This window comes from Callithrix jacchus, chromosome 9 (genome assembly GCF_049354715.1).
Source record: "Callithrix jacchus isolate 240 chromosome 9, calJac240_pri, whole genome shotgun sequence".
In the NCBI taxonomy this organism is placed as follows: Eukaryota; Metazoa; Chordata; class Mammalia; order Primates; family Cebidae; genus Callithrix; species Callithrix jacchus.
This window is the reverse complement of record NC_133510.1, coordinates 20339766-20355350: the sequence shown is the minus strand read 5'-3', so window position 1 is coordinate 20355350 and position 15585 is coordinate 20339766. Positions and strand designations below refer to the sequence as shown.

Here is a 15585-nt window from a genome sequence, read left to right as displayed (position 1 = left end):
CTTCTCTACTAAAAATATAAAAAAAGCTAGGCATGGTGGCATGTGCCTGTAGTCCCAGCTACTCGGGAGGCTGAGGCAGAAGAATTGCAAAGATCACACCATTGCACTACAGCCTGGGTGACAGAGCAAGACTCTATCTCAGAAAACAAACAAACAACAACAACAAAATTAATTATTGTTAGTAAATGGCAAACTTAAAAAGTCACACAATATCAGGTACTAAAAAGGACGTGGAATGACTGAACTGTGTGCACACTGCTGTTGACAAGGTACATTGGTACCAGTGTTTTGGAAAACAGTTTGTCATTATCTGGTAAAGTTAAGCATTCACATATCCTGTTACCCAGCAGTTTCCCTCCTGGGAAGACACCTTAGAAATGTCTATACAGACGCATTAAGAAACAGGAGCAAGAATGCTCATAGCTGCATGATTTTAAATAGCAAATATGGTGGGGCACAGTGGCTTACCCAGCACTTAGGGAGGCCAAGGCTGATGGATCACTTGAGGTCATGAGTTTGAGAGACCAGCCTGGCCAACATGGAGAAACTCCATTTCTACTAAAAATACAAAAGTTAGTTGCACGTGGTGGTGCACACCTGTAATCACAGCTACTTGGGAGGCTGAGGCACAAGAATAACTTGAACCCGGGAGGCAAGGCTGCAGTAAGCTGAGATCACACCACTATACTCCAGCCTGGGAGACAAAGCAAGACTCTTGTCAAAAAAAAAAAAAAAAAAAAAAAAATCACGGCTGGGCATGGTGGCTCACACCTGCAATCCCAGCACTTTGGGAGGCCAAGGTGGGCAGATCACTTGAAGTCAGGAGCTGGAGACCAGCCTGGCCAAAATAGTGAAACCCTGCCTCTACCAAAAAAACAAAAATTAGCTGGGCATGGTGGCAGATGCCTGTAATCCTAGCTACTTGGGAGGCTGAGACAGGAGAATCACTTGAACCTGGGGTGGAGGTTGCAGATCTCGCCACTGCACTCCAGCCTAAGTGATAGAGCAAGACTCCATCTCAAAAAAAAAAAAAAAAAAAGTAAAAAATAAATAAATAGCAAATACACAAGAAAAAACAAAATGTCCATTAATTACAAAACTGATTTAAAAATGTGGTGTTTCTGTATAATGAAACACGGCAGTTAAATTAATTGATAACCAGTGTTCCTAGAACAGAGGATCATCATCATATTCATACTATTTAAATACTCAGGGCACAGGTAATGATCAATCAGAAGAGGCCTGATCTATCCCAGTGAAAGCCAGCCAAATGTTATACCAGTATACACTGGCTTAGCACTAAGCATAAAAAGCAAGTTGCAGAAGAACGTGTAACAGTATGATTCCATGTACATAAAAATCAAAAACATGCAAAATTAGCCAATACATAGTTTAGAAGATTTAGAAACAGATCATCAGTGGAATAATAGATAAAGAACTCAACAGAGTAGTTATCTCAGGGGACAATGAACAGGACAAGATGCAGTGGGAAGGGACACACAGTGGACTGCTTTTGTAAAATCTTGTGTTAGCTCCACACAAAAGTGGCCATGGTACTGCAGTATCATTCTTTATACCTTACCCGTATCTCTTTAATATTCTTTCACATATACTCAACACTTAATCATGAGAATTATTTCTTGAAAAGGAAGTATGAATTACAGAATAAAATCTGAATCCTGATTTCAGCTTTTATTCCCAGAACGACTTTGGGTACCTTGCTATATAAATCTCTGGATCTCAGTTTCCTTCTCTGTCAAATGGAGGCGATGACCACCTCAACATTGTTGAAAGAAGCGAGCATACACTGCTATAACACACACGGAAAAGGCAGGGATTGCATTCTGAACATCTCTATTCTCACCTCCAATGTCGAACTGCTACTCTATTTGTCATAGCCTGAAGAAGCTTTCAATAGAAGTATCTATTGCTCTGATTAATTCTTGTACTAAAAGACATGTGCCCCCCAACAATTCCTGCTCATTTCACATTCCTTTGACATAACCAAAAGTAATTTCAAATCTTTGTTCTCCTTCCTTTTATTAGAAATCAAAGCACCAATGAAAATGCAGAACAAAGAAACTGGTACTTCCCATGTAGATCTCGGGAAGAATGGGGCCCTGGGAAAGAATGGGGAAGAGTATGTAAAACTCTCCTTCAGGGCCCCAATTCATCCCAAAAATAGATATTATATACAAGTGTATGCCTATGTTCATTGAGCCACTGATTTTTTAGATTGGCTGCTTGTGATTATATTTTAGATGTTTTAATGTTAACTTGTAATGATCATTACAAGTTCTTCTAGTCTGAGTCTTCCATTTGCATTTAAAAGTTGAATGCAGGCTGGGCGCGGTGGCTCACTCCCATAATCCCAACACTTTGGGAGGCCAAGGAGGGTGGATCACAAGATCAGGAGTTTGAGAACAGCCTAGCCAATATGGTGAAACCCATCTCTACTAAACATACAAAAATTACCTGGGTGTGATGGCACACACCTGTAGTCCCAGCTACTCCAGAGGCTGAGGCAGAAGAATCACTTTAATCCAGGAGGCAGAGGTTGCAGTGAGCCTAGATCGTGGCACTGCACTCCAGCCTGGGCAACAGAGCGAGACTCCATCTCAATTAAAAAAAAAAAGTGAAGGCTGGGTGCGGTGGCTCAAGCCTGTAATCCCAGAACTTTGGGAGGCCGAGGCGGGTGGATCACGAGGTCAAGAGATCGAGACCATCCTGGTGAACATGGTGAAACCCTGTCTCTACTAAAAATACAAAAAATTAGCTGGGCATGGTGGCACATGCCTGTAATCCCAGCTACTTGGGAGGCTGGGACAGGAGAATTGCCTGAACACAGGAGGCGGAGGTTGTGGTGAGCCGAGATCGTGCCATTGCACTCCAGCCTGGGTAAGTAACAAGAGAGAAACTCTGTCTCAAAAAAAAAAAAAAAAAAAGTGAATGCATTACCATAAATAATAGTGTTCCACCTTAAAAACCTAGACAAAACTAGCAATTAACATTTCTGCTGCTTGCCCTCTCTTCAGTTTCGTCTGATTTCCATTCCTTTGCCCAACACCAAATGGTCAGATTAGGGTTTTGTTTTGTTCCTGCTTTTTGTATAGGGAGTGCTGATGAGACAGGGAAATGAAAAAATGAATGGCTCTCAGATACTCTCTTCCACTGTGTGACACTCGTTGATAAGCCCATCTCTTACAGAAAGCCCCTTTCTGTTAAATGGAGAGACAGAGGGAAGGTAAAAGCAACCAATATTTATTGGGCTTCCAACATTTGCCAGCCGGAGAGCTCACATTCTCTTACCTCATTTAATATCACCGGAATCAGAGAATGCAGGAATAATTATTCCAGTTTCACAAACAGCAAAGGGTCAGAGACAGTGACCTAACTGAGGTCTAGAGCTGATGATGAAATGGACACCTGTCCCCACGTGATAGAAAAGAGCTTTTTAAAAAATGTACATGACCCCCAAATATTCTGATTTCAGTAGTCTTTAAAACTTCCCTGGGTGTTCCCAACACACATCCAAGGCTAAGAATCTCTGGTCTATTCAATTCCAACTCTTTAACTGCCAGGGAAAATAAAGGTGAGTCTTTACCGTTCTCAGCATTTAATCAAAACATCTGATCTTCCTACAAAGAATCCCAATTTTACAGTTTATGAGTGTTTTATGGCCTGTTTTGTTCTCCACTGCATCCCTAGCCCCCAGAACTACATCTGAAATGAGTAGACAGTAGATATTTGTAGGGGGAACAAATGAATAAACACACTCCTAGTTTTTATTCCACAAGTACACATCAAGTGCTATTCTGTGCGAGGCACTGACCTAGGTTCTGGGGGTCTGGCACTGAACCAGTCCAATAAAACTTTGCCATTGTGCAGTGTCCATTCTAGAGCAGCAATGTCCAACAGAAATATTATATGAGTCATGCATATAATTTTAAATTTTCTGGTAGCCACATTAAAGAGGTAAAAAGAAACAGATGAAATTAATTGTAATAATATATTTTATTTAACACATATTCAAAATACTATCTTAAAATATAAATAATATAAAATTATTTTACAACTTTATTGAGGTATTAATTGGCATATGATAAAATATAAACTACAATATGATATAAATAAAATACAATAAAATAAGACAAAATATTAACCCAACTATAAAAAATTACTAATGCGTCATTTTATATTTATTGTTTTCACACCAAGTCTCCGGAATCTGGTGTGCATCTGACACTCACAGCACGCCCCCAGTAGGAGACATGCCAAGGGCCATGTGCCAAGGGCTACCATATTGGACAGTGCAGTTCTGGGGGGCAAGACAGACAATAAACAAGTAAGCAAACAGATTTGTAATTAGAAAGGGTGGGAAAGGAAACCCTCTCTAAGGAGGTGATATTCGGCAAGTGAAAGGATCTAAGAAATTAACCGAGAAAAAGTACCTGTGCTTCTGATGCTGAAACTGCAAATGTGTCTTCAGGATGATTCTGGATGTACTTTGTAGCATCTTGTGGTTGTCAGGGAGATTGTAATGTAATATCCTAAATTAACAGCTTCCCTTCCTAGGACTCTCTCCCAGGTTCTCTTCCTGGCATAGCCTAACCTGTGATCCTGCAGCTCAGCTAGCTTCTCAAGTCCCGGAAACCAGCTGAGGCAACGCTGACATGCAGAAAAAGCCAGAAGTCCTCCAGCTACTGGTTGGGATGATTGAGGACCAAAAGATCTCTGTTCCCCCTGCCGGCAGTTAGGATAAATACAACACGGAGCATTTTCCTGAGTCCTTTTTTTTTTGAGACGGTGGTTCGCTCTTGTTGCCCGGGCTGGAGTGCAATGTCGTCCGGATCTTGGCTTACCGCACCTCCGCCTCCCGGGTTCAAGAGATTTCCTGCCTCAGCCTCCCGAGTAGCTGGGATTATAGGTGCACGCCACCAGGTCTGGCTAATTTTGTATTTTTAGTAGAGACAGGGTTTCGCAATGTTGGTCAGGTTGGTCTCGAACTCCCGACCTCAGGTGATCCACCCGCCTCTCCCTCCCAAAGTGCTGAGATTACAGGCGTGAGCCACCGCTCCCAGCCTCCTGAGAGGCTGAGAGTTCTTTGATCCTTGCCAGCTAAGCAAAAAGGATAGGGAACCTCCACTTGCATCAAGGTTTTACCTCGTGTTAGCCAAATGAATAGGGCATTCTGAAAAGAACTCCAGATTACTAGAGAGAGGGCTACACTATCCTCTTAAAGTCAAGTGAAATCACATTTAAAAATTTCCCTTGGCTGAAATGTTACCAAGATCCATATTAAAATATGTGAATACTTGGTTATTATAAATATCACTCTTATCATTTGTAACTTTAAATACTGTGAAAACATAAATTATGATTCATTTATTTAAATATTTAAGTTGTCCTCTTAACACCTGCTTGGGGCAGTAGACATGGTAAGATCCATAGCTCTCTCTTCAGAGTTTTCTTAGATGAAGGGATTATGATTCATACAATTCATTTTCTTTCTCCAGTTAGTATCGTAACTGTCCACTGAAACCCAAGACTTCATGTGCAGAAACCAGTTACTGACTTGTTTGCATTTCCTTACTCAAACCTATTACATTCAATTGGATGAGAAGTCCACTGAGGAAAACCAATAGACAGTAAAAGATTTATTTAAGACCCATTAGAATGACTAGCAATACGAAGACAGTAGTTTTAAGTTTAAAGAGTATTTTTAAATGATACTGCAAATTTGCCAGTAATTATTGTAAAATACAACATGAGCAAATCAATTTTGAATATGGCGTTTTTATTTTATTTTAATTTATTTTGGGACAGAGTTTTCTTCTGTTGCCCAGGCTGGATGCCGTGGTGCAAGCCCGGCTCAGTGCAGCCTCAACCTCCTGGGCTCAAGTGATCCTACTACCTCAGCCTCCCAAGTAGCTGGGACTACAGGTGTGCACCACCACACCCAGCTAATTTATTATTGTCATTACTATTTGCAGAGACGGGGTCTTGCTATGTTATCCGGGCTGATGTCAAACTCCTGGGCTCAAGTGATCCTCCTACCTCAGCCTCCCAAAGTGCTGAGATTACAGGTGTGAATCATCATGCCCAGACTTACTTTATTTTTGACAATTTCTATCATTGTAACTGCAACAGAGTTTGCTTTCTTTAAAATTAATTGTAATGTACAGGGAACTTTACAGAAAAACATTTAACAGAGCTGTCATTATGCAACAGAGAGGCATATGGATTTGGTCGGGTGTGGAGACTCACACCTGTTGTCCCAGCAGTTTGGGAGATCAAAGTGGGATGATTGCTTGAACCCAGGAATTCAAGACCAGTCTGGGCAACACAGCAAGGCCCTTGTCTCCACTTTCAAAAATTTAAAAAATAGCAATTAAAAGAGAAGATGGGTTTGAATTCCATCCTCCACTCACTGGCATTATACCCATAAGCTAGTTGGCCTTGCTTGTATATCAATCTCCCCCTCTGTAAAATGAGAATAATAATAGCAGTTGCCGCTAAGGCACATGTGTCACCTCAGCATTCAATAAATGTGCACTCTAGCAGCTTAAAAAAGTGCAAGTTGCAAACCTCATGATGATTTTGCTAAAATAAAATCATAACCAAGACTGTTCTGTTTGCACCATATTTTAACACTTGAAAAGAATGCCATCTTTATTATATTATCATGTTTTGCTGGAGGCTTATTTTTTCAATTATTTTACAGTACTTTTTATTTTATCAAAGTAAGTTTGTTTTAAGTATTCAAAATTGCACCTGTAAATTGCAAAATAAATGTGTTTTGTTATATGTGGCAGTGGTACCAGTAGCGGGCTAGAGCCTTAGGGTCTATTTGGATGAGTTCTAATCCCCAGAGGGACAATACTAGGGTTAAATCAGGAAGAGCGCTTAGAAGAGGAAACTAAAGTCATAATTTTAAGGAAGTGTATGTGATTTATACGAGGACAGTTTTTGCTAGTCCTTCTAGGCTGCCGAACTCCGGTTCTCCCAATCAGTGGTGCAGGCAGGATTCAGAAGTCAAACCTGAGTGCTTTGGGCTGAAGTTTGCTGCAAAACTTTCAGGACAAAGACCCCAAACAATGTGATCTTTTGAACAAACTAAGAAATTCAAACTGAGTGCTGCTGGATTTTAAAAATACCCCTGATTTAGAAGTTGATCCCATAGATGGTTATCACAAAGTCATTCCATCACAACTTTAACTTCAGTGCAGTGGCACTGCACTAGTTTTTGAGCCAGAGTAAAGGGAAAGACACCATGTCTGTGTTAGGAAAAAAAAGCAGATCTTTTCTGGAAATGTTCTTGAACTATTCCAGGACACTTCTGGTAGGATCCCGCTTATATAGGGCAGAATAAAAGATACCGTGGATGCCCTCACCCACGGTCTTCTGGAATACAGCTCACCTGTCAGATTAAGGTCTTGCCCTTCTGCTGATTTTCCTTCCACACCCACCCCAGATTTGGCCCTGCCAGTCAGCGTGATCCCCCACACCTTTCCCTTTGCACTGTCCCCAGAGGTGCTTGGAGTACAACCATCCACACTGGATCCTGAGTCCCTACGTCCTTGCAATATCTCACTTTCCCAATGAAAATTCAAAGATCTTACCTTAGCATACTTTAACTTTTCTTTCAAACCCATGGATGAAGTCAAATTGCATGTCCTTGGCTTTTTAGCATCCATGTGAGTCCTGCAAGAAGGGGAGTAAAAAGTAATTGGCAGGAGTAAACCTAAGCAATGGCCCTCACACTCAGGGACAGACGACAGCAGTCAGGTTTGAAGAAAAGAAGGCAACAGGCCTAAAAGCAGGAGCAAGGTCTCTGCTTCTCCCTTGCTTCCCTTCTCATGGCCACGTGAGGTCAGGAGGTCAGAGCAAAAGACAGAAACCAGGAAAAAAGGAGATAATCAAATGATTCTTGGTTTAAGAAACTAAGGGGGAAAAATCCCATTTCCTCTAGTTCACTGGAGAGTAAACTTCATGCTTTTGCCACAAACATAAGTCTCCTATAAGATGGGCATATTTGTGGGCTATTTGGATAGTTTAACACCTATAGAAAAAAAAGGGGGACAGTTGGTAGAAACACTTTCTCTAAACATCATTTGGTCATGTTTGCATTCTCTGTTCAGAGCACAGTTCTATGAATAATTAACTTACTGCAAGACAAAAAAACATTGCACACATTTATGGAATCTAGTGTAACAGTAATTTCTGTAAGTGGAAGGTGAGTCTTGGAGGGCTCTCAGGACACTCCCACTCCCTGTTACATTAGCAGAGCACCGCTGAAACTGCTTGCTCTGTGTCCTTTACAAGTCCCTTTTCAGCCTCTAACCTTAACCAAGAGCTAAGGGAATCAAGAATACAAGAAACGAGCAGAACGGGAACCAATGCAAATGTTATCACAGCTTCTACAAATCACTCCACTGGCAGGCTCTTGCACACACTGTGTAAATGATGATGGCACCACTACTTTGAAAGTATTCAGAGGACTGAGGATGAGTCAGGCTAGCATTTGCTGCAGCATAACTTGAAAAATCAGAAGCTGTCCATAATGGAAAGTTCAAAAACTTGGCACACATATGTTTTATGAAATATAATGCAGTCATTTAAAAAGATCTTTAAGTGTGCCCATAATGTATTGAGCAAAACACAGTAGAATATGTGTGTAATATAAGTCTATATTTATTTAACAAAAACCAAAATGCAAGCATGACTTTACAAGGCCATATTGAAAAATCTGGAAGAAATGAACTGTAATAGTGACTTCTGAGAAGTAGGGCTGGGGGAGGTGAGTGGGAACGTTAATTTTAACACACACACACATACATACGATATGAAAATATCCTGCACAAAAACAAACAAAAATTACCAGTAGCTTCTCTGCTTATGATCATAGTTTCACTTCTTCCTTCCTTTCCTTTCTTTCTATAAACATTTGCTGAGACAATTTCACTGATGAACAAGACATGGTCTCTGCCCTCAAAGAGAACTCCTTATCCAGGAAAGGAGCTATATAGAAGTAAGTAGATCATGATGCTGCATGTGACCGATGTATTAATAATGCAGGCTTGTGCAACCAGCTCACAGAGCATGCTTCAAGGCGTGGACTCGGTCAGCTGGGGGAGCTGAGGAAGCCTTCATGCTTAAGCGGGACAGAACCATCTCTGAAGAATGAGGGGGGCAGGCAGGGGTGTCAAGGGCAGATGGAGGAGGACACACAAAGAACATAGACATGAAAGAACATTGTCTTTTCCAGAAAGTCTGAGCACTGTTTTTGGACATTGCTGGTGGAGGGCCAGGGAGGTGGGTTAGATTGTAAAGGGTCACATGGTCCAAGTTGGAGTCTTAGGGCCTATGTGGCTACGCTAAGCCTGGGCTAAGATGAGATTTGTATTCTGGTACCATCTCCCTCATAATATCATGAAGCACAATCTGGAGGAACTAGGAAGGCATTTGGGGTGTCTAGACAAGAGGTAATGAGAGCCTCAATTAAGGCAGTGACAGTGAGGATAGAAGTATGAACTTGGGAAAGATTTGGGAGACAGAACAGGTAGAATTTTGGCCATCAACTGGACATGGGATTTGTAAAATCTCAATATTGGGCAAAAATGAATACAATAGTTTTTCCTGTCAAGACTCTGTGTGGAGTGTTCTCTTCCTTTACTTCACAGAGATGTAGGAGACTATGAAAGAACATGTGCAAAGGGCGCAGAGGCTCACACCTGTATCCCAGCACTTTGGGAGGCCGAGGTGAGTGGATCACCTGAGGTCAGGAATTTGAGACCAGCCTGGCCAACATGGCAAAACCCCACCTCTACTAAAAATACAAAGGAAGTTAGCCATGTGCAGTGGCATGCGCCTATAATCCCAGCTACTTGGGAGGCTGAGACAGGAGAATCTCAACCTGGGAGGCAGAGGTTGCAGTGAGCCAAGATCACACCACCACCCTCCAGCCTGGACAACAGAGTGTGCTCCATCTTAAAAAAACAAAACAAAACAAAACAAAAAAAACAGTAAATGTGAAATCTTCCAAACAACTAGAGCCCTTTCCTCTGTTCAGCTCTGACAACTCTGGAGGTAGAGAAGGAGCAAGCCCTAAAGGAAATGCTGTGGAATCATGGAGTCTTGTCTCAAAACCCCCTAACACACAGTGCCATGAATTTGAATGAGTCGTTTATCCTCTCTGTGCTCAGTTTCCTCATCTGCAAAATGATGAGACTGGACCAGATGATTTCTAAAGTCCTTTTCGGGTCTACATTTCTTTAAATCTACAAAAATACTGACAAGACTGAAAAAAAATATCTGTTGTGACTTATTCCAACTTTGCCATCCCTTGGATAATTCTGTGATTACTAAACTATTTTGTGCCTTTCTTTTTTTTATGCATGAAATCTGGCTTCCAACAGTACAATTTAACCCTTGCTCAAAGCTTTGCACATGCTCCCTTTTTATCCTCAAAATATGTGGTGAGCTATGTGGAAAAGAATTAAAATGCTTTTTATATTTCCTTTGTGTCTTGCTGCACAAAAGATTGAAGATAACTAATAAACTCAGCTCAGAGCTAGAGGGAATGTTCCTTTGAGAACTGAAACCAAAAGTTTGGCCATCCTCATTTTCATCTTACATGCGGGTCAGTGTTCCCCTTCCTCTTCCTCTCTTTCCTCGAGTGTTCAACAGCCTTTTGCCTAACTCATTTCTTCACTTGGTCAAGAGCTTTAGTGTAACTTAATGATCTTAAGTGTATGTCTATTTTTGTCTCATATGATTGTATTTTGGGAACATAGATAGTAAGCCTGCTTTCTTAAAAATTCCTTTTGGGGTGAGGACAGTGACTTGTCTATTGAAAACTTGGTACAAATTTGCGGAAGGAAGAGAAATCTAAAATAGATTAATTCATCAAAAAATCTCAGAGCATCCACTGTGTGCCAGCTACTGTGCTAAGCATGGAGGATTCAAAGATAAATAAAACAGAATCCTTGTTTTCAAAGAGTTCGAAGTCTCGAGGGCAAGACAGATCCACAGAGGTGCCAACCTTACTGCCGTGCATAGGCTTTCATATTAATACATACACATTATCTATGCATAAAGGACTTCAATATCCAGGAAGGAAACAAATCTTTTGAGATTTATCTGTTATGATTTTAGTATTTCTACTACAATTGGCAGTAGCTTGATCTTTATGCCCAGGGCTGTCTTTGGGGCAGAAAGTGTGGCAATGTAGGATTTGCAGGGATTCCCTTTGCATTCTGTGAACAGGAGATAATGTATTTAATGAACTTCAGTTATATTCATTTTTAATTGATACCTAATAGACATATATATTTATACATTTATATAATATATAATCAAGTCAGGGTTTCCAAGTGTTCTCTACTAGTTATTTGGAAATATACAACAGATTATTGGTTACTATTGTCACTCTGCCGATTTATTGAACACTGTGTCTTATTTCTTCTATCTAACTATATTTTAAGTCACAGTCATTTCGCCATAGAGAATTCCTTGGACCCTTTGCATATATCCCTGAAACTCTTGAAGGTTCACTGACTCCCAGACTCTGGAGTTAGAAGTGGTTTTGGAGACGATCTCATCCATTTTCCCACCCAGGGGAAGAATCCTTCCTATGACATCCCTGACAATCACTCTATCTAGGCTGGAATATTTCTGTGACAGAGTGCACTGTTTTTCTAGGCAATCCACTTCACACTCAGCTGTTAATTTACATATGGTTGGTGCTTGATAAATACTTCTTAGAAAAACAAATGATATTGAGCAAAATTTCCCCCACTGATCCTTGCTGTCCTCTGCAGAGTGCAAATGAACAAATCTGTCTCTTTCCTACATGTTCTTGCATGTTCCAAACCTGAATAGAAAAACGCCTGCTTCCCTCCCCTGCACCTCCTCATCTCCAGGCATTCTGTGAAGTTTTTTCAAACCTGTCTTCATATGATGGCACATCCAGGCCTGACAGAGACAGCCTGCCTTGTGGTTGCTCTTATTTTCTAGTTTTCTATGATCTCAAAGTGGCTACAGTCTCCAGAGCCTGGATTATGTTCCAATCACTGCTAAGTTGGGCAGCAAGACCATATCCTCTGATGCGGTCATCACATTTCTATTACTGCAGCCCCCACCAGCATCTGCTCTTTGGGGAGCTCTCATGACACACTCACAATGGGCTTGGAGTCAACTAAAACCACTAATTCCCAGTGCTGGGTCCTCCACATGCTTGAGAAGTGTGGATTCTAGCCGAGTTCTAACAATATGTGGAGCTGGAGAAGGCAAAGTCAGGGAAGAGTGACTGGCCTCCTGCGAGAGATTCCCTTCCGGTTTATCTCTGCATTCTCCATAAGAACCAAAACAAATGAGAAACCATAGATGTAAGTAATAGAAGCAATCAGCCAGAGCCCATGCTTGAAGAATTTCTTAGAACTACGAGGTTTTACATACCAACCACGTGTAGGTGATTCAATCGCTCAAGCAAGACCAAAGGTATTTCCATTTGTTGTTTCTGCTGTTTGAACTTTTTTCCTAAATGGCCTCCTGCTTTTGCCAAGTCTCCACTTAAGCCTAGACAGTGAAGCCTGGACAGTGAAGCTTGAATTAATATTGGTGGCCCGGTGTGGTTGCTCACACCTGTAATTCCAGCACTTTGGGAGGTCGAGGTGGGTGGTTCACCTAAGGTTGGGAGTTCAAGACCAGCCTGACCAAAATGGAGAAACCCCGTCTCTACTGAAGATACAAAAAAATTAGCCAGGCATGGTGGTGCATGCCTGTAATCCCAGCTACTTAGGAGAGTGAGACAGGAGAATAGCTTGAACCCAGGAGGTGGAGAATGTAGTGAGCTGAGATTGCACCATTGCACTCCAGCCTGGGCAAAGAGCAAAACTCTGTCTCAAAAAAACAAACAAAATATTGGTGATACTGTCAGTTGCTTAAGACATGTCAGAGGGGTCACAATTTTCCTAAGCTCTGAGGAGCTGCTGAACATTTCAAATGCAGCAAATGTCACAATATAGCCTTCAGAACCCCTCAAACTGTGCATCGTTCATCTGTTTTTAGAGGAGAGATTTGCTAATACTGGGAATCTCCTGTGAGCGGCAGCTCTGGGTGTATGATCTCCACACACCTTAGCGTGCTTTTGTGACCGGCGCTGGGCTCTGGTTGAGCAGAGGTGCCCAGGCATATGGGCTGGGTGGGAACACGGTTAATGCCTGCCAGAGCCTATACGCGAGGCGTGTGGTCATGGACACACTTAGGACTACCAAGTGGACACGCAGTAAATAAGAGAAAGAAAGGGAGGAAGAAAGTCTGGCGTTCCAGGGTAGGTGTGATGAGTTCCTCAGAAGCCCTCACTCCCTGTCCTGCACTCAGCTGGAGTCGGCGATGCATCGGCATCTTAACAGAAAAGTATACTGGTGTTGGATTCCGAGGATGCAGCTGTGTTTTCCATGTCTGCGCACCACACCCCGCCCGGCTCTCTCTGACCCACACTCCCCAGTCTACTCTTGCATTCCGCGCGCTTTTCGTTCTTCCCCACGACCCCGTCTCCCAGCTTTGTCACCTACAAGAGCGTAGCGGACCCTAGCTGGCTCGTAGTCTTGCCGGAATGCTCGCGAATTAAGAGCCTCCGCGGTCCTTTTATTCTGGTGCGGGTAGATGGCGAGTGGAGCTGCCCGAGGCCGGCGCTAACCGCCAACCGCTGCGGGAGGCTGGGAGCGCGAGGCAGAGCGCGCGACATGGCCACGGTCCCTCCCGTCGCTATAGAAACGGCATCCGCCCTGTTGTGACTCCGGAGCTGAAAGGGCTTCCTCAGGCTATGGTCCAGTCCCAAACCACCTTGCAGAGCAGCAGCCTAAAGAATATATTTCTCATCCTCCTACTCGCATTCTCTTGCCCCAGTTCTTTAAAATACAGGGCAAGAATTGAACAAAATCCCAGCAAAAAGAGCTTAATATTGGTTGCCCAGACCAGACACTTGAAATCATCCCTACCCTTCCCTTCTTCAAACAAAGCATGTGGTTATCAGAATTGCATCAAAAGTTCTGGCCCTGCGCGGTGGTTTTACACCTGCAATCCCAGCGCTTCGGCAGTTCCAGGCAGATCACTTGAGGTCTGGAGTTCAAGAATAGCCTGGCCAATGTAGTGAGACCGCCCCCCGCCCCACCACCCTCGTCTCTATCTAGAAGATTTTTTTGAGAAAAAAAAAAAAATGTGTCGCAAAAGTTCCAGGTTAAATCCATTAATCAGCTGAACACTTTTTGAGTGCTTACTCTGCACCAGGTTGTAGGAAGACATGAAAGGGAAATTTATAATTGAATGACAGTAGGTTGACCTGGAGAGGAGCACACAGTCTGGTCCAGGCAGAAAAGACATTCTGAAAGAGCTGAGTTGAATTTGAGTCTTCACGGACGGGTAGCAGTTAGCTACGTAAAGGAAGCAAGTCCTAGTCTGAAGGCCAGAGCCATGGAAAAGCATGGCACCATTGTGGCAGCACCCAGTTTAGTGGGGCAGGGATCAAAGGTGTACATGGGCCGACAAGGGTGAAACAGCAGGAAGGGGCCAGCCAGACACGAAGTAGCTTGTGAACTAGACCAGGATAAGTTTTGTGTGTGTGGACTGTAGATGGGTGTTCACGCTGACTTTATTTTACAAAACCCTCTATGGCAATAACAATGGAAGGCAGGCCCGAGTAGGTTAGGAATCAAGGCAAGGAGCCCTGTTAGAAACAGTGAGTATTGGTGTTTCAGAGTAAGGGAGCGCACATGGAAGGCTAGCTTTCAGAAATTTAGGAAATGGAGTAAGATTTGGTGACTGGATGTGAAGGTGGAGAGAAGTTTCAATCCCAGGATTACCTTTGGCACCTGCAGTGATCGCAGGGCCATTCGTTTACCAACAGAAAACACGGTAGGGATGATGTCAGGGGTAGGAGAGGTTGAATTTTTTGGGGGGGAGGGGATGAAGTCTCACTGTGTCACCCAGGCTGGAGTACAGTGGTGTGATCCCAGCTAACTGCAATTTTTGCCTCCCAGCTTAAAGCGATTCTCCTGCCTCAGCTTCCTGAGTAGCTGAGACTACAGGTGCCCGCCACCAAGCCCAGCCAATTTTTTTGTATTTTGAGTAGAGGCGGGGTTTCACCGTGTTAGCCAGGATGGTCTTTATCTCCTGACCTCGTGATCTGCCTGAATTCAATGACTGATCCAGTACATCAAATCGTCAGTGGACCATCCACAGGTTTTGTGTCAAGAGCAAGGTGTAGGGTAAAGATCCTGATGTAGCAGTCACTGTTGCATAAGTGACCACTGGAGTTTTCATAGAACGTGAAACTGGTAAGACAAGTAGGTACAGGTGACACAGAAGATTGGAAAGCTTCAAAATAATGAAGAGTAGGCATGGAGATGGGAAGAAATTGACAAAGAAATGTCTCATGTGAGCCAAGGAAATGAAGTGTTTTCATCAGAGTATAATTAATGCACAGGGTGTGTAAGATGGGGTTTGGCAACTTGAAGGTATCAGTGCCTTCAGCCAGGCTGATTTTAACGTACTTTAAAATCAGGCAATTTTCAACACCCCCCT

The 15585-nt window shown here is 42.7% G+C and overlaps 1 protein-coding gene across 48 annotated transcripts in view; it reads right to left on the bottom strand.

Moving 5' to 3' along the window:
• Positions 1–15585, bottom strand: part of LOC108590343 (uncharacterized) — a 151001-nt gene that overhangs the window by 71380 nt on the left and 64036 nt on the right. For 9 of the 48 annotated variants that reach the window (XR_013522631.1, XR_013522632.1, XM_078338647.1 and 6 more), the window contains exon 1: positions 4452–4705. The exons of 37 other annotated variants lie outside the window; for them this stretch is intronic. The gene's annotated coding sequence lies outside the window, so the exon portion shown is untranslated. Of the gene's footprint in view, positions 1–4451; positions 4706–7622; positions 7705–13573; positions 13714–15585 lie in introns of those variants that run through there. 2 more of the 48 variants (XM_078338644.1, XM_078338642.1) reach the window with 2 other exon arrangements.